The sequence below is a fragment of the Monodelphis domestica genome, chromosome 5, assembly GCF_027887165.1.
Source record: "Monodelphis domestica isolate mMonDom1 chromosome 5, mMonDom1.pri, whole genome shotgun sequence".
In the NCBI taxonomy this organism is placed as follows: Eukaryota; Metazoa; Chordata; class Mammalia; order Didelphimorphia; family Didelphidae; genus Monodelphis; species Monodelphis domestica.
The window spans coordinates 135261421-135286562 of record NC_077231.1 but is presented as its reverse complement, the minus strand read 5'-3'; the positions used below and the strand labels follow the sequence as shown (position 1 = coordinate 135286562).

Genomic DNA, 25142 nt, shown 5'->3' with positions numbered 1-25142 from the left:
TAAAAAAAAATAAATGAGAGCTTGACACATTTTTAGTCTTAGTGGCTCCGCTGATTACATAAGTGCTGTCAATATTATTCAGTTTCATAATAACTCTAGGGCAGATTTCAATTCCTTTACATTCTTACTCTGCATTAGTTTGGTTCTAAGTGCTGCCTTAAAGACAGACCTATTTTGCAGTTTATTCCATCCTATGCCATTCATCAAATAATAACTCTAGTGGAAGACTAAAATTAAAATATTTATTCATACCCACTATAACATGCTAAATTCAGAACATACAAAAGCCGTTAGCAGTTGAACTCAATAAACAAAGCATGCCCCAGAGTTAATGGACTAATTACAGAGGAAAATAAAAATTTTGCTCATTGTTATCACATTGACAAATAGACATTTGTGTTCTTTTTTTTTTAATGACCTGAAGTTTTACAAAGTTATCCAGTCCTTTTCCCAAATGATGTCACTTAGTAGGTCTCTGAAAAGCCCACAGACTTTCTAGACCTGCAACTATCCTAGGATTCAAAGAGAGTGACCTAATTTTCTTTGGCTGAAGTTGACCTTTAACTGAACTCCCTGATGTGTTTATTGCTTTCAACTGGTTTAATGCCCTTGTGTAACTCTCCTGGAATGATCCAGCCCTGTGAGCCCCTATGGATAAAATATGACATTTTTGAAGCAAAGTTGGCTACTAATAACTCCTTACATCTCTCCCTCCAATCTGCCAGAATCAGTCTCATGCTTACTTCTGGTCTCACTTTGCCAACAATGTTATTCTGGCTAGATTCATCTCCATTCCCTAATAGGAAGACCAGGAAATGACAACCCTAATGCTCCCTACACTTTTGCAAGTGCATTGTAAAAGCTAGATGCTAGGATAGTGGAGTTTTTTTTTTTTTTAAATTCCCTATTCCAGTGTTTTTCCTGCTAGATTGAAGCAATCTGGCATTCAGACTTTTTTTTTTTTACTTCACTCAGAGAAACTCTTAGATGTCACCTTCAAAATGTCTCCAAGTTCCAGATGGCAGTTCTCTCACAATGCTTTACATCTATACAATGAATATAATATAGAATAATCCTATGATTAATTTGTTGTGTTACAACCTCATGTCAAAAGGATTACGGTAAAGCCAACTCATAAACCAGGTCAAAAGAAGTGTGCTACCCCACTTGGTAACCTGGTCCAGCTAGTGTTATCAGAAAGGTGAGAACTTTGGCTCATTTCCTGATACCAGTTTAATTGCTTTCCAGGTCCTCATTATTCCCATAGATGGAGTGGGGCAGAGGTGGGATCATCCAGAGCCTTTTAAAAAATTATAGTAAAATTCAATTAGTTTGGACTAATTTATCAGAAGGCCTGTCTGACTTAGAGCTGTAGCAGAATTGTAGATTTCTATGAAATGCCTTATTTTGTTATTTTTAAGTGGGTAGAGTAACACGGAATAGGTTAAGTAAGGATAGACTAGGAAAAAAATTTAATGGATAAAAGAATGATTTGTAATTAGCATATCAAAGTCATAGCCTTTACAGAACACTATACTGAAAAATAGGCTATTCTCTTAAATTGGTAAACATCCTCTCACCTTATCATAGCCCTCTCTCCCAGTGTTTAATATGTGTGTGTGTGTGTGTGTGTGTGTGTGTGTGTGTGTGTGTGTGTGTGTACTCGCATGCACTATTAATTTGTCAATAATGTCCTCATAAAGGATGATCTATTTCATGACACTTTCAAGTTATGGCAAATCTTTAAAAAATAGAATAAATCTCATTGATTTAAATTTTATTTGCCTAAGAATGTTGCATTGTGCCACCTCACTTTACTGGGGTTACTTCTTTAAGTAAGAAACAACTATCCACAAATCTATTAAATGAGGGAAAAATATCTCTGAGCAACTAGAATAAATTTCATTATATTTGTGCATGAAAATTCCATTGTATAGTTCATGAAAACTCCTTGCCCTTCCTTCATAGCCAGTTTGTTCATTCTTTAGACATAATTCTAACAAGCACAATGATTTCATTTCCCACCCTTCAGTAAATTAAAAGTAAAAAATTACAATGAGGAAAGGGAGGTAGAAGTAAGCACAATGACAACATCAAAAGTCACAATTTGATACCTCAAATAAAACCAACAACCAACCAGTAACTCTAAAGTGTTCTGAAGTCATTCAGTAAAAAGTCAACAGCTTCCTATTCCAGCATAACATCTGGGATACCACTATATAACACAGATGTTCATAATTTTGATTGAGCGATCAAGAGGAAAAAAAAAAACTTCAGTTGTGTCTAGGTTCCCCTGATTACAAAGGCAGAAGATTGTAAGTAAGATATAGAAAGATTCCAATCCATGATTGTGGCTTTAAAAAAAGTTGTTTTTTCTTTAATTTGTTTGTTTCCTGCATTAAAGGATAAGCTTGAGTGATATCAAAACATAACATATATGTCATCTACAATGCTTTTTTAATCCTGTACAGAGATGGGAAAGGATTTTGGTGAAAGCAAAAAATATATATCTGATTTAAGCTAATCCCATGGAAGTTTAGGTCCCAAACTGGAATAAGATGAGCCATTGATCATGCATCTAACAGTTTCTAAAAGGAGGTTTTTTCAATCATGTCAGGGAAAGGATATTCAGAAAAGGGAAGGGATGATCAATCAAGATAAGGCATTGATTTAGTTGAGCACAACCTGTCTTGATCATGCTGTTGTTCAATTAATCAATCAATAAACCTTTATTAAGTAATATTATATTAAGTCCTGGAGAAACAGACAAGAAGCAAAGGATTTTCATTACTCTTAAGGAGCTTATAGTCTAATGGAGGAGACAACATGCTAAAGTATATTTACAAAGCAAGCTATAAACAGGATAATTAGGAAACAAAAGAGGGAAGGCACTAGAATTAGGAGGCATTCAGGAAGGCTTCCAGTAAAAGATTAGATTTTAGTTGGGACTTGAAGGATACCACCAGAAACCAGTAGTCAGAGTAGAAGAGGGAGAATATTACAGGTATGAAGGATAGATAAGGAAAATGTCTAGAGGCTAGAGATGAATAATCTCATTTATGGAATAAGTCAGGAGGCTAGTGTCATTCCATTGAAGAATATTTGGTAGGAAGTAAAATGTAAGATGATAGATTTTGATGGACTTTAAATGCTAAGTGTGGCATTTTGTAGTTAATCCTGGAGGCCACAGAGCCACTGGAGTTTGAGTAAGGAAGTGACATAAATGGAACTGTTGGAAAAGTACTTTAGTAGCTGAATGGGGGATGAATTGGATTGGGGAGAAACTTTAAGTGGAAAAACTCTTCAAAAAGTTATTGCAGTAGAATGGGAGTGAAGATGAGTGCCAAAGAGAAGGAGGCATATTTATAAGATGTTTACAGAAGTGAAATCAATAGGCTTTGGCAAAAGATCTGAATGGAAGGCAGAGGGATATTGAGGAGTCAAAGATAATTTGTAGGATGTGAACCTGAGTGACTGGAAGGATAGTGTTGACTCACCAGAAATAAAGAAGTCAGAAGGATAGGAAGCATAGGAAACTTCAGGGGGAAAGATGATGAGTTCAGTTATGGAAATGTGGAGTTTAATGTTCTACTGGATTTCCAGTTCCAGATGTCTGAAAGGAGTTGGAGATCAGCAGAACAACTGGAGTTAGACAGATAGCTTTAAGAATCATCAGCATAGAGAGAGTAATTAAATCCATGGGAACTGATGATATCAGCAACTGAAATATCATAGAGGAAGAAAAGAGGGCCCTGGACAGAAATCTGAGGCAAACCAAGCATTAGAGGGTTTGATCTGGAAGAGGATCCAGCAGAAGAGACAAAGAAGGAATAGTCATATAGAGAATACAAGAACCAGGAGAGAGTACTGTCCTGGAAACCTAGAGAGAAGAGGAACAAAGGCAGCAGCATCCTTTCAAAAGGGTCAATGATAGGGAGGAGAAAACCTCATATATATTCATCTTAGTACATATACAAGACCAAAATAGTTGTCAATTAAACTCTACATTTTGGCTTCTATCCAATAAATCTTAATTTTATCTATTGACAATCTCACCTTATTTTCTCTGAATGAATCATGCTCTCTAAGCCTCAGTCTTTCAGAACAGGATTCCCATATTTCTAAGAAAGAAATTTTCTATTTCTGGCTACTCTGCTTCAATTCAAAAATCTTAACTTGTAATGACACTGTTTGGGAGTTTTGATTATTTTTACATCTTTCCCTCAGATCATGTAGTATTATTTGGCATAATGATAATAATATATATATATAATATATAATAATAAAATAATGGCTAACATTTCTGTAAGGTTTGTGAAATGTTACTTCTAAGGTATTTAATAATATTCAGTGCTATATAGTTTATCTCAGTGTCAGGAAACAATCCTGATTGCTAGCAAATTTCATCATTCAGATCAATAAATCAGGAAATGTTGTTGTATCACATCATCAAAACAACAACAATCTGAGGTTCTTGAAAAGTAAAACATTTTAAAAAAAAGATCGCTTGTTGGACTGGGAGTCAGGCACAGAGATTGGAGGTCCTGGGTACAAATCTGACATCAGATAATTCCTAGCTGTGTGACCCTGGGCAAGTCACTTAATCCTCATTGCTTTTCTGCCTTGGAATCAATTGATTCTAAGATAGGAGGTAAGGGTTTAAAAAAATTGAAAGTAAAAACGTGAATCAGGGCAAGTGTCTACCACCCTTACCCAGCCAAAAACCTATCTCAGTTGTCTCCAAAGAGAAGTCTAGTCAGTCAACTAACATTAAGTGCCTATGATATGCCAAGTATGTAGAATGAAAAAAAAAAGGAATAATGTATAATCAGGCTGTAAAGATGGGTTGGGGCCAGTTTTAAAAGAACCATAAAGACCCCAGAGAGGAGTTTATAATTTTATCCTATAAGCAAAAGAGAACTCTTGGAGTTTATCATGTAGGGAAATGATGTGGTTGGTTTCCCTCTTAATGGCAATCATTGTGACAACATTGTTGAAATGGGTTGGAGAAGAGAGAGAGTGTAGGCTGAGAGATCAACTAGAAGACAAATAGACAACAGTTCATGAGGATGAGTTCAGGTGGGGACTATGAGCACAGAGAAAAAAGGGGTCAGATGTTGTGGCTAAGTGTATACATCTGTGAGTTACCTGTAGAGGGAATGATCAATATCTGACTGCCTTATCTGTAGTAAGCCCACTAACTGAACACTCTCTCCCTCTCTGTCTGAGTATGTCTTTCTTTCTCTCTCTTTTCTCTTTCTCTCTGATGTTCTTTTTCTCTGTGTGCCTCTCTTTGTCTTTATTTTTTGTTTGTCTGTCTATCTCTTTTTCTCCTCATCAAAACCACTGGTATAATCATCACTGTAAGCTTGGCATTATCATATACTCCCTCTCTACTTTACCTCACCATGTTCAGAACTCTTTTCTGCACTCACACAATTACCACCTTAGTTCAAGTCCACATCATCTCTTCCTTAGAATATTACACTCAATCAGTGCATCTTTATTAGGCACTTAACTGTGTGCCAGGCACTTTGCTAGGCTCTGAAGATATTAATACACAGAAGGAAATAATCCCTGCTCCCACAGAGTTTACATTAGAATAGAGAAGACAACAAGTAGGATGGACTAGAATGAGGGGGAGATTTAAGGAATGGGAAGCCTTTAGGAGGCTGTTGCAATATTCTAGAGGAGAGCTGATATGAGCCTGAACTAAAATGATAATTGTTTGAATGGAGAGAAGAACTCTGATGTGAAAAAAAAATCAAAGTAGAAATGCCAATATTTGGCAATTGTTTGTCTATATAGGGTTAGGGAAAGTGAGGAATCTAGGATAATGCCAAGTTTACAATGATGATAAAACCGTGGGTGTTGGTAAGGAGAAAGAGAGAGACAGTGAGAGAGAGAGGCAGACCCAAGAGAGAGTCTTCAGTTAGGGAGCTCACAATTAGAGGGCAAGATATGAATAATTAACTTGAAAAAAAGGCTGAAAAGAGAAGTTAAAGAAGCAGAAAGGGGATCCAGGAAAAAATAATAATGAAACCAAGAGAAGAGAGTATTGTGGATGAAAATTTGGTTCACCATCCACTGCTGCAGATAGGTCAAGAAGGATGAGTAAGAAAAATTATCAGATTTGGCAATTAAGGGATCAGTGATAAATTTGGAAAGAGCAATTTCCATTGAATCTTGCAGAAGCCAGATCAAAAAATATTCAAGAGTGAGTGAGAGGAGAGTAAGTAAAAGAAGTAAGTGTAGAAAGCCTTTACTAAGTGACTGAGAATGGGAGGGAAAAAGTAGAACTAGAGCTTGAGGGGATTGTAAAGTTCAGTGAAAAATATTAAGGATCTGAGAGATGTGGAGAGGAAAGGAAGGTGGGAGAATAGTCTTATTTAAAGGCAGTAGGGAGACAATAAAAATCAGAGAGGAAAAATAGATTATTGAGGGGTAATACTTCTGGAGAAGATGGGAAGGATGAAATCAAGGGCACATATAGAGAGATTGGCATGCAAGGAAGAGAGCTACTTCATTATAAGAAGTTTGATAAAAGAAAGAGAGAATAAGTTTTTTTTTTTTAAAATAAGAAATAATGAAGCTTTGATGCCTTTTGGTGAAACAAATAGGAAAGAATAGTCAGATAGAATAGAAGAAACAACATTATACAAAGAAAAAATATTACTCTAGTACCAGGATGTCACTGAAAGTTTGTCATGATAAGAGAGAATGAAAATTACTGCAGATGGTTGAAATCATGAGATGCAGAACTGGTAGGGAAGAAAAGATTCCAAATAAAGTTTGGCTTTAGATTTATTTCTAAATATTTGAGTTCAGATCCAGTGAAACCACAATACAAGAACAATCTCTAATAGAGGTTTATTAGGCATTTGCTTATAGTACTTAGAATGGAAAGAAACCTTAGTGGTTTTCTTGTCTAATTTTTCTAATATATAGTAGGAGTCAGAGAGAGTGACTTACTTAAAGTCATACAGCTAATAAGTAGCTGAGTGTGAATTCAAACACAAGTTTTTGGACTACAAGCTCAGTACTCTTCCATCACCTGGACCTATATGGAGAATTACATAAATTGTTTTGTTAAAGTATTTACTGTGTACTTAGTATTCAAAAAACTAATCAATTTGATCATGTTATCATGGATTAATTATATTTTGTTTAATCCAAAACCTCAAAAAATAAGATGTATTTTACTAACTGAAATTATTGGCCCAGGATCTGTCATTGATCTGGGTACAAAAAATTAGGTGGTTCCCAAACTTTTACCGTATCTTTTGAGAACCTAGTATACTCATTGTTCCTGTAAAAGTTGAACTTATTAAGCTAAAAATGAATCATTGCAAATTTTAAAAGATAGGAAAATAAGGCATGCTACAAACTACACCTAATCATGAGAGATTTGCTTGTTTCCACTGAAAGCAAAACAAAAACAAAAACAAAAAAACAAACAAAACTCTTTTCAATTTGAAAAGGAGCATTTGGAGGGGGTACATTTTTCACTTAAATTTGAAAAGAGGAAGCCTTGGGATCTGTACCTTTGTGGCAATTTAAGAGACTCCCTGATGGTAAGAACTTGAGCCTAAAGAGGTTAGAGGACAAGACTTTCTCTCTTCATGCCATGCTGATGTTATCAGTCCTCCAGCTCAGCATAGCTTGCGAACTCTGGGGATGTGGAAAACCTCCCAGTTTACCTCCTTCATCTCTTCTGAATAAGAACTTCTCTTCAGATGTAGTTTTATTACTTTTCAGTTCACTTAACTTCCTCAACCATTTCCTTCATCTTATCAAGGAATGAAATAGAATGAGCCAATATCATGATTGTCTACATTTTATGTTGATAAAATATTTATGTAGATTTAGACAAAAGTTACCCATAGGTTCCTGGCAAATTGCCATTATGGGCCAATGAGAGTTGCAAAATCTCAGCTCTCTGGCCTTTCACCATTGCTGCCTTTCACTGCAGAGCACTGACGATTTGGAGACTCATTCAAGAGGGTTTATTGCCCTTGAAATACTTTTTAAACATTTGAGTTTTTACTTCATAATCTTATTGCATAAACCACGGTCCTAAGAGTGAAAGATTAGTTCAAGTTTTGGCGTTTTTACCTCTTATTCAATTCTCTTCTCCCCTTGCCTGTCACATTGCCCTTCCAGCCTCTGCCTGCTTTCCTTTATGGCTGGGAGTAAGCAGTTGATGCTACATGTATTAACATGGCACTCCTACATAATACTCTTGGGTGTGCTCTCTATGTAATTCCCTGGTAGCCATAAATTAATTAAAAGTGGACAGGAACCATAGAAAATCAAGTTCCCCCTTTTTGTCCCCCATTTTCTTTCCTTCTCTATAGGTAAATAGCTAATTCCTTTGTTCCTCAGTGCATTATTTCATTTCTGCCATCATTGTCCTCATTGTTCTCTGAAACAGGAGGGGTCTGGGCCAGGAGCAGCCAAGGTCTCAGTTAATGACGGGAAGTCTTTAAAGTTTGCGCTGCATTTCATCTTCTCTGTGGGAGTTTTAGGACGCATCCAGTGTTTGATCCCCACCGTGCAACTTTGCTTCTAGTTAATTAACAGATCCCCCATTACACACTCTCATCTACAAGCACATGGGAGGCCTATTGGGAGGTAATTCAAGGCCAATCTGAGTGATGGCAGGAATTAGAGAAATCAGTTGTTTTAGGGCTAATGTTCAGGAAATAAAAACGTACCCTTTCAGAGATCTCATTTGAAAATTTTGATGATTTAATTTTTCCTTCTCCTCCTGCCCCCACCAACCCCTGGAAAGCAAGGTAGATACCTTTCCTTCCCGTATCATCTAACAAAACTCCGAGCAATCAATACAGTTCTTGAGAACTGCCCAGGCCAAAATAAAGCCAAACAAAATAAGATAAAACGAGGTCTAGCATTTTAACAAGAGTTTTATTCACGTTCATTCAAAGTATTCCTGTTCCCATTCCCTCTGTTAAACAGGTTATAACTCTGCACAGTAAACTCTTTTTAGGGCCAGAAAGATCTCACAAGTCCATTCACCAGCAAATTTTAGGTTAAGTAAAACTCCTTTCTCCTTGCATTTTTACTTGTTTTATTTTTCCCCCAGCAATAAGGTAATTGGTAAATAGTACCTAATAGATCTTTGAGAAAGGCACAGGGATTAGGATGGCCTTTTTTATCCTTCAGCCCCGTTATAGAAGACTCCTATGGGACACACTGAACTTAAAGTTAGAAGGTGGTGTTCTGGACTACAAAAAGCAGAACCAAAGTGCACAAATGGCCAAACGATTGGATTCTCTCTTTGGTAGCACATTTTTGGTTTCCTTCAAATCCTTGAACATTGTCTGGTTCCTTGTCCTCCCCTTTTCTTCCTAGCCCTATGAGCAATGACCCCCTTTATCTAATGAATTAGGAACTGCTCCTGAATTCACAATTCTCAGGTCGACACTTGGCAATGAGAATCAAACCGGGGGCTATTTAGTGCAGCAGTAAATGGCCCGCCACATTAGCCCCCTGGCATGCTAAGCTATTAGGTTGTTTTATTGTTGTTAAAGTTGCATTTGTTAGGTGGAGTTGCTGCCCTTCCCCACAAACTCAGCAATGTCAGGAAGCTGGGGGACACAGGCGCTTGGAGCAGGCATAGACACCCATCTAGAAGAAGGAGCCATTGCAGGGGACCTACCAGTGGGGCAATGTTGTGTCTAAGCTAGTTTCACTGGTTTGATTGATTTTTACATTAGAAGGGCCTAATTGGTTGGTTATCAGTGTATCATAGCACAAGAAAATGGAAGAAATGGTAATCATTTAATAAACTTTTAACTCTCTACGTGTACATTTTAACCCACAACAGCAAGCCAAGGCTGAACAACTCTTGGAGTTGGGGGAAATATCAGAGACCAAGCAAGGAAAGCATGCTTAGATTGCTGTACTTTATGTGGTTTTGAGAGAGACAGAGAGAGAGGTTGTGTTGTGTGTTTTTTTTTTTTGGGGGGGGGAGGTGAATATTTCTGCAAAGAAAGGAAAATGCCAGTACTTGTATAGTCCTTATACTAGCCAGCTTGCAGGGTTGAGTTGGCATTTGGTGCCTTGGTAGCGGCTGCCAGTGTGTGTGTGGTGGGAGAAGAGAGAATAGACAACAAGAAAAACACATAGAGCTTTAAAAAAAAAAGATGTAAAATGATTCACTTCATGCCATATGGACAAAAATGTTGTCACAAAAATAAGGCCAAAAAATAGTGCCAGGTTAGACTTTTAGTTCAAAAACATATGTATAATCATCCCCATGAACATGAATTTTAATTAGTATTTTGATAGAGAGAAACCAGATATTTTTTAACCTGCTCTGTTCTTGTTTTCTATTCTGCTCCCAGTTTTAGCCTCCATTAAACATTCATATACTGTGTGTTTTATGTCTGTATGAGTAAAATGCCTTATCTCTAGATTGGTGGGAATGCAAACATCTTGGTTATCTGTAGCGTGCGAAATATATTCCCAATAGAGTTTCAAGTCACAAAATTATCATTGGGGAATGCAGAGCTCCTTCTGAAACCCTTTCACTTTGGAGGAAAGTAGCTACAAAGGAGTCTTTATACCTTCTCTCTGGCAATAGGTGCCCTTCCCCTTCTTCCTTACCCTAATGCTTCTCAGTCCTTTCAGTCTTTCCTTATTCCATGCCTTTTCTGTCTGAAATGCCTTATTCAAATGAAAGAAACACTGTATATGACTATGTTTATATTATTTTACAACAAGGTTATAAAAAAAGAGAGAAATCATACACTTTTGTGGGCTTATTACCTCCTCTACTCTTTATTTTTTTTAGAAAGTAGAATGTGTTCTTAATCAGAAAAAAACTGAAAACCTCAAGAAAAGTATTGTGCGATGAATGAGATATTAATATAAAGAACAGTTAATACTGGCTGTGTACTTTCTCCTGAGAATACCCTACAAGCCCAGCTTTCTTCTAAAAGTTATCAATAGGGTTCTAGAATAAGAGGGAGATTGGCTAAGAGAAGGAAACTTTGTTGATACTAGATGATACATGCAGATTTAGAAGAACATTAAACTAATAAATTATTTTATTGGAATAATAGGGCTTTGCTATAGGTATTAGATATGCTTCATTCAGATGTTCTGAAAGGAAAGATTAAAATGAGCTTTATTCTTACAGGCAGTAAATTTACTTTCTCTGACATTTTGAAATATCTCTCAAGGATTCCTCAGATTTGATCATTGTTGGTATTATGGTTATTTTTATAGCAATATCAACCCTGTCTTCCTTCCGTCCTATCTCCTTTTTCATTTTTTTACCAGAGCAGGCTTCTGCCACATCAACTAGAATGTTATTCCTTGTGGGTAGCCTTGCTAATTGTGCCTCTTTTTTTCTGATAGTTTCTTCCATATTTGTCTACTTGCTGACCTCTGTTATTTTTCAGAGGTTATAGAGTACTAGGGTGGTAGATTTAGATTCAGAAGAGATCCTTAGAAATCACTGAAAGCCTTTTACCTCTCATTTTACCCTCAGGAAGCTGAGGTCTAGAGAAGTTAAATAGCAGCTCTTAGATCACAAAGGTAGTAAATGACCACAGCACAGCCACTGGGTGAACATGACCAGAGATCATTTCTGATGATTTGAACTCTAGTTCCTGACCCCTACTTTGACTTGTTTACATGAAATTATCTTTTATTGAAATCATCTCTGTCAGCAAAGCTTGCTAAAACAGAAAGGGCCATGGACTTACAGCCACAGAAGGGTTTAGCCTACAATCAGAAGCTACATGTAAGAAGTACAAAAAGATAGCTTGGTCTTGGTGATCACCTTGGTCTCTTTTAGGTAGATGGATTTAAAAGAGTTAAGGACATCTGCTTATGCATGGCCTGATTCTAAGGATTAGTGTCAGGCCAGTAATTGGTTCAATGGAAACATTTATAGAGTACATATTTAACCAAGAACTTTAGTGCTCATATTATGTATTGGTACAAGACAAATTTTCTGCATCTGTAAGTCTATAAGAAGGGATATTTACTCTGATACTGATTTGGATGATTTCCAGGACATTAGGTTAATTCAGAGACTCAGTATTATATTAGCAAAGTCTTAAAGGAAATTGATCAACTCATAAATTGCATAAAATGGGCCTTCCTCAACCCAGTGCTGTCCCTTGTGTTATCCCTCACAGTGCCCTAGAATTGATCTGCCCCTGTAGAAATGTCCTTCAAACTGAGAAACCCCTATTACCTCATTTTAGATAGGAAGCCTAATAGGATAGGAAAAAGAGAAAAAAATCAGTAAGGAGTTGATACCACTTGTATATTATTAGAATAATTCCTCATTCTGTTATTCCATGATTTCTGGAATCGCTATAGCTACCTTTTGTTGCTTATCTTCCTACATCATTCATTTTGAAAGCAAGAAGGAAGAAGGGAGAGAGGGAGGGAGGGGAAAGAAGGAAAAAAAGGAGCAGGAGATAACAGAATATACTTCTTCTGACCAGATTTCTATGCATGTATAGTCTACTTCCTGAGATAAAATAAAACATCTTTTTAAAGTTGGAATTAATTTTTTGCACTAAGGAACTGCCATTTTATTGAGTTCTTAGTCAAGAAGGGGAATGCAAAACTATAGTTACTTTTGATGCACTGAATGGTTTATAGCACTTGTAGAAGTGTTTTTGAAAAAAAAAAAGTTTAAAGTCAATGTAGCCTTTAAATATTATTGCAATATTAAGCAAGTACTATGTTCTCCACTTTGGATACTTTGACATTGCTGGATATTTGAAAAAGACAAAAGAAGAAAGGTATGTTCACTCCTGAGGTGACAGCAATTTCCTTAGTTTGACAGATTACATGTTCATTTCAACAAATGTTTCTTGAATGTCTAATGTGTGCCTCTCATTGAATACTTTCTACTAAATAGACTGAATATACACTTTAACCAACATTTATTAAGTGCTCACCACACACAAGAACTGAACTAATAGAGATAAAAAGCTGAGAAATGTCTTAATTTACTAATTAAAAGAAGATATAAAACAAAACCAGATAAATATAATGCAAAAGAGAAAATGATAAGTAAAAAAAGAAAGGTCCAAAAAATATTCTAAGAAATTTGAATTGCAAGGGATCCCATTCAGCTGGGCAGATAACAATGCAATTTTCCCATGTTTATAAAAAAAAAATTCTGAGAGGGAAGCATGCTAAGAAGGAAAAAAATAGAGATGACCAAAAAGGAAGAGCACACCGTGAACACTACAGTCAGTGTTTTCTTGTTCTTGTTTTTTTTCCCCCAAAATAACAGAATGGAATGTATTAAAATGGAATGATTTCCATTAGGGCAGACCTTTCTTCATGAGACATCAAGATGATTTAATAAAATACATTGTGAAGAAATGGTGTTATGTTATCTTTTTTCCCCACTTCAAGAGATGGTTGTGAAGAGATGGTAAAGTGCCCATGCCCATTCACTCTACCAATAAATGTCAATGCTTCTGGTCTAAGAAATGTAAGAGACGGAATAAGAAATTGCGATTGTGACTATATATGTACATGCATATAAATCTATATGTGTATCATCTATATATGTATTAGATAAGCAACACCCCTGTTCATGCTGGCTGATGAAAATAATGCACCAACTGTATTGCTGGCACAGAAATACTTATACATATAGTGCACACACACCCTACATATCCTTAATCACTTGCTATCTTATTTACATTTAGTTTGCTAGAGTAAATCCTATCATTTAAACTTTTTTTTTTGTATGTTTCCATGTTACTTAGGCAAAAATAGGGGCTAATGTGACTGGCTTTCAAATAGCTTATTACCATTCAAATACTCTCTAGATAATTTATATATACATATTTTAAAAGTGCTTTATCTTACGAATCATTCTAAATGGAGACTTGGCTCTAAGTAATCAAAATTGCTTTAGTTGAACAGAGTGGCATTAAAAGCCTTGTCGACTAATTGAGTGGAGCGGCTATAGTGAGGCAGCCTTGCCCCCTCATTAGATGATCTTGCAGGCACTGTTTGCCATCCTGGGTTGTCGGTCTCAACCTAACTGTACTGCTGGATCAAATTAACTGTAATTCATCATGACACACTGTGTCCTTCCAGGGAAAGAACAATGTGAAGCTAGTAGTGTGTCCTTTGACTATTGTTGCTTCTTTTTCTATTTTCTTTATAATTCTAGTTTAAGTTATCACTCTTATATTGGTCTTCTTTTGCTTTTGGCTAACTATTTTGGCAGAATATCTTATAACTTGATTGAAAGAAAGTAACCAATGCTCTTCTCCTGGTATTTCTTTTCTTTTCTTTTCTTTACTTTCTTTTTAGGAATTCTTTATTTAATTAATTAATTTAGAATATTTTTCAATGATTACAAGATTCATGATCTTTTCCTCCCCTCCCATAGCTGACTCGCAATTCCACTGGGCTTTATTTGTTTCGTTGATCAAGACCTATTTCCATATTATTAAAATTTGCAATAGAGGGATCATTTAGAGTCTACATCCCCAATCATATCCCCATTGACCCATGTGATCAATCAGTTGCTTTTCTTTTGTGTTTCAATTCCCACAGTTCTTCCTCTGAATATGGATAGTGTTCTTTCTCATAAGTCCCTCAGAATTGTCCTGGATCACTGCATTGCCACTAATGGAGAAGTCCATTACATTTGATTGTACCACAGTGTATCAGTCTCTGTGTACAATGTTCTCCTGGTTCTGCTCCTTTCACTCTGCATCAATTCCTGGAGGTCATTCTAGTTCCCATGGAATTCCTCCAGCTCATTGTTTCTTTGAGCACAATAGTATTCCATCACAACACATACCACAATTTGTTCAGCCATTTCCTAATCAAAGGGCATCCCCTCATTTTCCAATCTTTTGCTACCACAGTGCAGCTATAAATATATTTGTACAAGTCTTTTTCCTTATGATCTCTTTGGGGTACAAACACAAAAGTAATATGACTGGGTCAAAGGGCAGGCAGTTTTTTAGCATCCTGGATTTTCATAAGGAACCCACGGTGTCAAACTGTAGTTTAATGCTGCTTGGAAATGATGCTAGGTCCACAGGGAAATAATATATATTACAGAAAAAAAGCAGATACGATAAATGAGGCAAGTCTATGTGGGATGCTTTGAGAGACCTTTTAAAGTCTACTTGTTCAATAATGAATTTCCTAGTTAAATAATTTCCCACTTACTACATGAACATATATTTTCCACTTACTAATGCCAAAATTTTCTAACATAAGAGTCACTTCTTCAGTCAAACACTATCATTATGAAACTTTTAAATAAATAAGATGTTACTGAAAGAGTTGTTATTAGGACCTTTTATGGCCTCCTTATAAAGATTTCTTAGATAAGCTAATTGCCTTGGGTGGATAAGAACCAGGATAACTTAGAAGTAAGATACCTATTCTTTACTTTATTGAGATCACAACAACTTTGGTTGGGAGGTTCCAATGGCTTTGAGGAGGAGAATGTGTGCTAAGTTTTTGGGTATCTCATTAAGATGCAAACAGATGAGTGCATGGACTGGAAAGCCAGAACTGTGGGGGAATGAGGGAAGGAAGGGAGGAAGGAAATTTAAAGCCAAGAACATTGCTAAGAATTGGGAATACAAACAGGAAAAAGCAAAGCCAGTCTATGACCTTAAAACAATGTACATTCTAATGCAAGATAAAACTTACAAAAGAGAGAGGTGGTGAGGGACAGGCACTTTGTTCCAGAAAATTACCAAGATGAAGTGAGGTGATTCTAAGGGAATACATTGACATCCACTATCCAGTAAGAGTGGTTAAAGTTGGTTTGATCCTGATTTATGGTAACAGTACTGAGGGGTTGGAGGCACAAGGCTACTTGTTTTGATGAGTGACTGAAAAAGTTGTAGAAGAGATAGAAAGGCAAGAGTCAAGTGAAACATGACTTGGGCTTTTTTCCTGAGTCTAGTGGTCTGGGAGAGGAAGGGCAATGAGGCTCCAGGAAAGAAGTTTCTCTAGGGTGAAAAGGCAGCTGATCTATGACACAGGTGGTGGTGGTGGGGGAAGTCAAGTGACAGAAGTGAAGACTTGAAGTAAGACTAGAAAGAATAAGTTGTGACAATTTGCAAATGCTCTTTTCCTCTTGCTTTATCAGGGCTGACCAGTGACTATGGCTATACACTAATTTCATCACAGCTTCTTTAAGTTTTAAATATTTACATTTCACTTGATGCTGCTAGTAACTCAAATGACTACTTATAATGATTTTTATCTAATCCTAATCATGTGATTAGAGATTAAGAGAGGGAAAAGTAGCCCATGAAGTAAATCCTGCTTTACTCTGGGTTGGGGTCTGAGAGACTGTAATTTTGATAAGTTCTGAAATTTTCCAAAACATACTTGAGTGCCTTTGAACCTAATGAGAGAAAATTTATAAAGAGACAAGCCAATAGTAGACTAAAGGATGGGAGTTTGGTGTGTTTGTCCCCAAGTTCATTGTTGTAGAATTTGTCCAGTTTTTTTAATGTAAAAAATTCACAATGCCATGTCCAAGATACTATATTCCACAGAATAATAAATGTAAGCTATCTGGCAGTGCTTCTAATTGAATGAATGAACAAATGGGATTTGTTGAGTACTTGGTATATGCCAAGCAAAGTACCAAGTAATACAAATGCAAACACACAGAAAAGCAAAAACAATTTCTTAAGAAATTTGTATCCTAATATAAGAACAAATGCCCAGGTGACCAGAGAAAGTCAGTTTAGTCTAGAAAATTGCAAGGATAGTGTACTCAGCTACACATTTGTAAGGATGATGTTTGTGTGCATGTATGTATATTATTTGACTATTCATTTATTGTTGCAAACCCAATACTGTCAAAGTAGCTACCTTTATGTAATTCTATGCATGTCATGTCTCTGTCATTAATTCGTACATTTGCCTTACTGTTCTATTTGAGGAAGCTTAATCACATGAAATTATTGCTTCATTTTTCTTATTTTATGATATTGCATGCCTAATCCTTACTTTAATTTTTTTTACTAATTAAATATAATTTTACTAAAACTTCAGCAAAGTGTGATATAGTGAATGTATAAATAAGGATATGTCATTGAGGACATAACAATATTGGGAAAAAATGAATTGAAGATATGTAAAATACTTGCTATCATTGAGAGGAACCACTCAATCTATGTTTTTAAATAACCAGAGCTCCATCATTACTCAAAAAAATCTCTTTCTCCAATGTGTTCCTCTTTCTTAACCCTTAATTTTTTTATATCATCCCATGTTACCACCTATTCTCTCTATAAGTTCCTTTTGGTTGTCCTGAGTGTGATAATGACTTTAAGTGTGTTCAGTACCTTAAGGATACCAAGTGTGTTAGGTACCTTATGTATGTCAAATATTATAGATACCTTGAGTATATGAATTATTACATCCATTCATTTTAATGTAATCAGTTTGATACCATTGATTACTTTTATTTATTTAAACATCTTACTTATCCTAGCTATATCAAGTACTTAAAGCATCATAGATATCTCAAGCTAATCTTAGTTATTACCTTCCTAGGTAGTAATGTAAACCATTTAGCTGCATTGAGTCCTTGAGTACCTTAAATATCTAAGTACTTTAAGTACTTTGATATTTCTTGTATCATGGATAGCTTAAGTATTCTAGTTAATAATTTCTTACGTAGGAATATAGTTTAACTTCATTGAGTCCCTTGAGCTTTCTTTTTCTGTTTATATTTTTATGCTTTTCTTGAGTGTCAAATTTAATAATCAGATTTTCTTTTCAACTGTGGTTTTTTCATCAGAAATCCCTAGGAATCCTCTACTTCATTAAATATCAATTTGTTTTTATGGAATATTATGCTCACCTTTGCTGAGCACATGATCTTTGATTGTAGTCCTAGATCCTTTGCCTTGCCGAATATATATTCCACACCTCCCAGTACTTTAATGTAGAAACTTCTAGGTCCTGTGTAATCCTGACAGTGGCTCCATGATTCTTGATTTTTTTTCTGTCTGACTTCAGTATTTTTACTTTGGTCAAGGGGTTCTGGAATTTGGCAACAATAGTCCTGGGTATTTTTAATTTGGGATCTCTTTCATGATGTGATTGGTGGATTCTTTCAACTTCTGCTATTCCCTCTAGTTCAAGAACAGGATAGTTCTCCCTAATAATTGCTTATAATATGGTATGCAGGCTCTTTAAAAAAAAAATCATGGCTTTCAGGCAGTCTAATAATTCTTAGGTTATCTCTCCCGGATTTTTTTCCCAAGGAAATATTTCAAATTTTTACCTATTTTTTTATGCTTTAGAATTAGTTTTGTTATTTCCTGATATCTTACAAAGTCATTAGCTTTCATTTGTCTAATTCTAATTTTTAAGGAGGGGGGATTTTCTTGCTTGAGGTTTTGTAATTCTGCTTTTATGAAGTTTTCTTCAGCAAAATTGTTATTCTAACACTGTTGATTCTTTCATTACCTTTCCTGATTTTTCTTCTATCTCTCTGTTTTTTTTTAACATTTTTTTTGCAGCTCTTCCAGGAGTTCATTTTGGACTTGTTATTCTTTTACATTATTCTTTCATACTTCGTGCATTTCTATTTTTGTATTGCTTTCCTCTTCTGAGCCCGTATTTTGGTCTTTGCTGTTACTGAAATAAGGGTCAGGCTTTTTCTTTTTCTTTTTTCTTTTGCTAGTTTCCTCCCTGCTCCCCAAACCTTGCCTATATGTTGAAGTTTAGCTCCACACCTGAAGTAGGGGTAATACTGTCCCAAATTTATATGGTCTATTCTGTTGCCTGCATTTGATTCAGTTACTTCTTAGGTCATAGAATGAGCACTATGGCAGTCTACTAGAGGGACTGGTTCTTCAGTTGTGAATGGACCTGAAGTTGTTCAATCTCCTTTCATTTCCTACTTCATTTTATTGCTTGGTTTTCCCTTTCCACTAATATTGAACTGAACCCTATTATGCTTCTCTCTGTTGCTTGAGCTTCATTTTACCTGAGTTCTGCCCCAGCATGATGGACTGTGTTCTCCCTTCTTTCCCCAGAAAATGGGCCCTCTTTGGCATCTCTTCATGCTTTCCTAGACCCAGCACTATAGGATGAGTTTTGAGTTATTTATTAAAATTTTTTTGAGGTGGCTTAGGTGAGCTCAGACTACTCCTTACTACATCTTCTTGGGTGGGAAAAACAGGGACTGATGTATGCCCATGTCTACCAACTTTTTTAGTGTCAGCATTTTTTGGAATCCAGCTTAATCTATTTAAATTACCAAAAGTATACTAAAACCACCAACTTTGGATTCTATACTTAAACCTTTGCTATGCTGTTAATGCAAAGGAAATAGAAGCAAGTTGTAACAGTCAGTATTGAGTTTGTTGGTCCACAGAAGTGGATCCTGAGAATTTTGAAGCAGGCCTTCATCTCCTCACATATGAATTATTATAATAGCTTACTTGTTGATCTGCCTGGCAGAAATCTCTTTCCATTCCAGGCCATCTCCATTTCAACCTTGAAGAGATGTTCCTAAAGTGCAAGTCTGACCATATTGTCCCTCCTCCCACTTAATAAACTCCGGTGGGCTGTGTCTTTTATCCAGGATCAAATACAAATATCCATTTGGCATCAAAGTCTTTCACAAATTATCCTCTTGTTCCTACATTTTCAGTCCTCTTATACCACCCCACCTCATAAAACCACAAAACAAAACAAAACACAACCAAAAAAAAAACCCTTTTCAATCTAGTGACATTGACTTCACTGCTCTTCCAAAATGAGGCATTAGGTATTTTCTCCAGCTGTCCTCTTATTTCTGGAATACTGCCCCTCCTTTTCTCTGCCTGGTTTTCATTATTATAGAAAGGGTAATCATTTGTCCCTATCCTTTACCTGTCCTAAATCTGGTCTTTTCCTTAATCAAGACTTCCAATCCCTTAATCTCTTTGTATTTTCTCAGGCAATTATGTGTACTTCAGACTTCTTCTCTACCAAAATGGATAATATGGGGCTTTCTTCACTCTCCATTCAAAGAACAAAGATAATGCAGTCTTCCTGTGCTACTAAAGAATTATCAAGGAACTGAGACAATAGATTTCATGAAATGCAAATTAGCAGATCTGCTTTGGGCAGTAAATATTAAACTTTGAGAGAGTATAAGGACCTGGATATAAATATTATCCCACCTTTCCTTTAAGTAAATGATTAGATGTTATTCTTTGATACATTATTATATTGCAATAATTCTCAATTGATGAATTAGTCAAAGACTTTAGTGTAAAGGGTAAATTTTAGGGTTGTGACTGAATATAAATTGGTCACCAGGGATTAATTCAAATCCCAAATAAAATACTCAAGTCAGTTTGGAAATTTTATGGTGGTTTAATTAATATAGAGGGAAGGCATTAAGAAGAAGAGAGAGGGAAAAGGATTTCTCCAGAAGAGCCTGAGCCAATGGGAGTTCAAAGATCTTCCAGCCACGAGGCTTCCTCTGAGATGGGGAACCTCCTAGAAGGATGGCGTTTTAGGAAACTAAAGTAAAAGGAATCAGCCTAAACTCTGAGAGAGCTCAGTGAAGATGCTTCACTTGAACTAGGCTACTAAGCTTCTCCCAGTATTGTATCTAGGATGCTCACCACCAAATTCAGACAATAGTTGCAGCCATACCAAGATGCCAATACACTCAGCACACTGCCGCCAGCCACATCTCTGCAAAAAAGTGGTCGAGAGAGGAAGTAACGCAAAATATATAGACTGTTTTTTAACATTACTTTCTGTGTCTCACATGTACCAATGACAGCTTAAGCTTGATTTAGGACAGCCCAGGGGTCTGTATGTTGTTTCTGATTTGTCATTTGCTACCACATGTCTGTCATAGGCCATCCTCCTCAACACTTAATCTTTAAGTAGAGGTGTAGACATTCCTGTTTTGTTAGACTAAACTCTAAAATTCACATTAGAAAGTGCAAAAAAGACCTGGGTTACAATGTAAATGAGATGTAGCTCCTCGTGATTATCAAACCATATTCATATATATGTATTTATGTATATTCTACATTATATATACACACATGCAACTGTATGTTTATATAAACACTACACTTATTATCCTCTATTAAAAAAAAAAAAGATTCCACTAGTTCTTTTCCCTTTTTTACATATATGCTTAGGTATCCTATCTGGGGGGGGGGTGGAGAAAGGAAATTGATTTTGTCACTTTTAAACTTAAAAACTAAAATTAAATTAAATTAATTATAATTAAAAATTGAATTGTCTTAAAATTCTTCTCAATTTATAAAAAGAGGGTTCACTATCTGTCTACTGTATTTGTTGGGTAAGAATGATGAACTTGAAGTCAAAATCAGCCCCAGACATTTATTTATGATCTTGGACAAATCCATTAATCTATCTGCTTTAATTTCCTCATCTGTAAAATGGGAACATAGATAACAACTACCTCTTACAGATCAAATAACAAACATCAACAACAATCACAACAGCTAACATTATTCAACATTTACTCTGTGTCAGTCACTGTTCTATGTAGTCTATAAATAATTATTTTATTGCATCTTTACTACAACCCTGGGAGACAGGTGACCCTGTAAGGGGCAAATTTAGGCATTTTTGACTGAATATATTATACTAATAGTCACCAGGGATGAATTCAAATCCCAATGAAAATACTCAAGTCAATTTGGGAATTGTATGGTGGTTTAATTAATATAGAGGGAAGGAATTAAGAAGAAGAGGGAGAGAAAGGGGTATAAGATTTCTCCGGCCTAGCCTGAGCCAAGGGAAGTTCAGAGAACTCAGCCACGAGGCCTCCTCAGAAGATTAAAACTAGCTCGGCTTTCAGCCAGGAGGTCTACCCTGAGATGAGGAGCCTCCTAAGAGGATAGTGCTTTTAGGAGGCAAAGGAAAAAGGAATCGGTCTAAATCACTGACCGAGGTAGCTCAGGGAAGAAGCCTCACCTGACTCACGCTACTGAGCTTCTCCCAGTTACCTCACTGGCAAGCCACAACCTGCAAAACTGCCAGGACGCCCAGCATGCTGCCACAAGCCACACCAGCCAGAGCAAGAGCCATGTCTCTGCTGCGAAAGAGACCAGAGAGAGGAAGTGATCCGAAATATACAGACCATTTTTTTACACCACTTCCTATGTCTCACATATACCAATGGTAGCTTAAGCTTGACTTGGGACAGCCCAGGGGGGTCTGTCAGTTGTTTCTTATTTGTCACTTGCTAGCACGTGTCAGTCATAAGCCATCTTCCTCAACACTTAATCCTTAAGTAGGGGTGTAGACATTCCTGTTTGTTAGGATTTTAAAAACTAATCAGGGTGTAGAAAATCTAAAATTCTCAACCCTCATTTTACAGGTAAGGAAATTAAGTCAAAGGTTAAGTGACTTGTACAGCATCAGAAAGCGAATAAATGTCAACATTTATATTGTGCTTTGCAAACATTAAAGCACTATATAAATGCTAATTACTACTACTATTTTATTATTCAACTACTTATTCAGTCTTCTCTAATATGTCTTCTATACAACTCTGAACTAAAATTGCTCTCCCTAGTGTCATAATCTTTTAATCACCAAATCCAATATCTTTTTCTCTCTTCATTCTGTTTGATCATTGGATTTTTCTTTCTCTTTATTCTCTTTGACCTTTCTGCAACATTGAAGTCTGTGACCACCCTCTCCTCATTATTTCTCCTCCCTCAGGTCCCATGACCCTATTTGCCTAATTGCCTGACTGCTCCATTTAGTTCTCCCCTTATTGGCTTATACTCATCCTGCTATCCTGGAAGGGAGTTGTTGCCTAAAGCTCGATCCTTAGCCTTCTTCTCCCCTCTCTTTGCACCTTTTCTTTTGGCAAGCCCAGTTGGCTTTAATTATTAAATTAAATTAAATATTACTTTCAAGGTTTTATATCTAGCTTGAGTCTTCCTCTTAATCTCCACATGTGTGTATCCAGATGTGTCCTGGATATCTCAAATAAGATGTTCCATTGAGAACAGCACATCCCCACACTGATGTCAATATCTTTCTAACTCTCTTCTCCCTCCTCTTATTTCTGTTGAGGACACCATCATCTATGTCATCACCCAATATTTAAATTTTCAAGTCCTTTGATTCTTTCCTCTTTCAAACCCCTACATACATGCAGTTGCTAAGTTTCTCTCAAATTCACCTTTACATTTCTCAATTATATTTTTCTCTTTCAAAGTATTTTATTGAGGGTTTTAAAGGACATTAACACTTCCCGACAAGTACCTTCTTGATTCCTGCCAAGTTTCTTTGAAACATAGAGGTCTGTCTTTGCTTCTTTTGCACATTTTGCCTTCAGCCTAGTCTGGAAGCATAATTGTAACCCAGAAAACTATTTTGGAGTTAAGAAAAACCTAATAATGTTCCTACTCCCACATTTACTAGTTCTATAACACTAAAGACAAATCATTTTCTGAGCTTTAGCTTCCTAATCTGTCAAATGATTATCATTATTCTTTCATTATTTAACCCACAGGATTGTGATAAGGAGAATGCTTCCCAAATCTTAATGTGCCACATAAATATGAGTAAATAATTGTCATTTGATATTATTATTGCTGCTGCTATTGTTATGATCATGCATACACATTAGTTAGACTGATGAATAACATGACAATTCCTTAAAAGCAGTAAAACATAGTGTATAGAGAGGTGCTGATCTAAGAATCAACACAGACCATGGTTCAAAGAAATCCTTTTGCACATATTGACTATGATCCTGAGTAAATCACTTAATTTCTCAGTGCCCCAGATAACTCTTTAATGCTATGGGTTAAATTGAAGATGGTCATTTATATTGGTTACATGAATTTCCATACCAGGAGTTCCCTACACCAAATTAATCATCAATCTAGTCTGAAAAACATTACAAATTTACCAAATTGAGTATAGCTAGACTCTTATCTTACTTTAGTACTTCTGGGATTTCATCAGTATGATTATTTTGTTTGTTGGAGCAGATTGCAACCCATCTATGTCTTCACATCCTTTATAATACTTCCCTATGTTCTTCTATAAGTTTCCTTCAGAAAATGTATCCAAAATGTTTGAGATCATTTTGTTTTGATTGTGCAAATGGATACAATTATCTCTGAATTATTTTATCATTCATTTATGCCACATAGTCTTTTTTAATAAGACATTTTCTCAGTGATTCCCATTATGTCACTCTTTGAGTTTATACCATCATTGGAAGTATACCACAACTTAACTGTAACTACTCTGAATTTTTCCTTTGTCTTTAGAGTACTCCCAATTTAAAATCCTCAAGTATTTAAATTTGCATGATTTTCTAGTCATCTTGGAATACTTATATTCTGAAAGAAAGGATAATACTTTTCATTAGGAAGAGTTTTGGCCTATATGGTAGACAAAACATTCAAATAGCCAATCTTAAATTTTAATTTTTAAGCCCATTCTTGAAATATGTCACAATTCACTTGGTGTTTTGACCTATTGCTTGTGAAATTATCTTGCATCAGAATAATTATGTATTTGGTTGAGAAAGATTTCCTGCTAAAAAAGGTACTGAATCTTTGAAATAATATCCTAGAGTATTCTATCACAAATGTCGTTTTTTTTTATTTTTGAATTTCTAAACCTCCGTTTTCTGGAAATATTTATATATTTTTTCTTTATCTTTTAGTGTTGGAAGAAAAAGACACTGGGAGTCGAAGAGATTAAACTGGGAGAATTAACAGGTCAGAATATTTGTTTACTGATTTATGAATCAAATAATTTTCTATTCTTTAAGCAGTTCTTCATGATCCTTTCCTATGATCATGTATGTTTTATCTTTTCCATATGGTAGTTGAAACCTTTATTCATGTAGTATGTAGTGTATCACTACATATTATGGGATTTGAAATTTTAACTTTTTAGGAAAACAATAAAGACAAAATTTCAAATCCAAGAAGCAGCATTGCTTTTTTTGAATTTCTATTAGAAAGTGTACCTTTTGGAGAAAGTGAAACTCCAAATGATTTTTCAACTAACACACAATTTCAATAATTTAAGGAGAAACACTTTGCATTAAGAGTTCAGCGACCTTTCATACTTACTGTTCCAAGTCATTCACT

At 35.8% G+C, this 25142-nt stretch overlaps 1 protein-coding gene across 7 annotated transcripts in view; it reads left to right on the top strand.

The window, feature by feature from the left end:
• The window catches only part of SOX5 (SRY-box transcription factor 5), a 1300541-nt gene that overhangs the window by 410269 nt on the left and 865130 nt on the right, over positions 1–25142 (top strand). For all 7 annotated transcript variants that reach the window (XM_056800784.1, XM_007503523.3, XM_056800783.1 and 4 more), the window contains one exon: positions 24710–24764. The gene's annotated coding sequence lies outside the window, so the exon portion shown is untranslated. The remainder of the gene's footprint in view (positions 1–24709; positions 24765–25142) is intronic.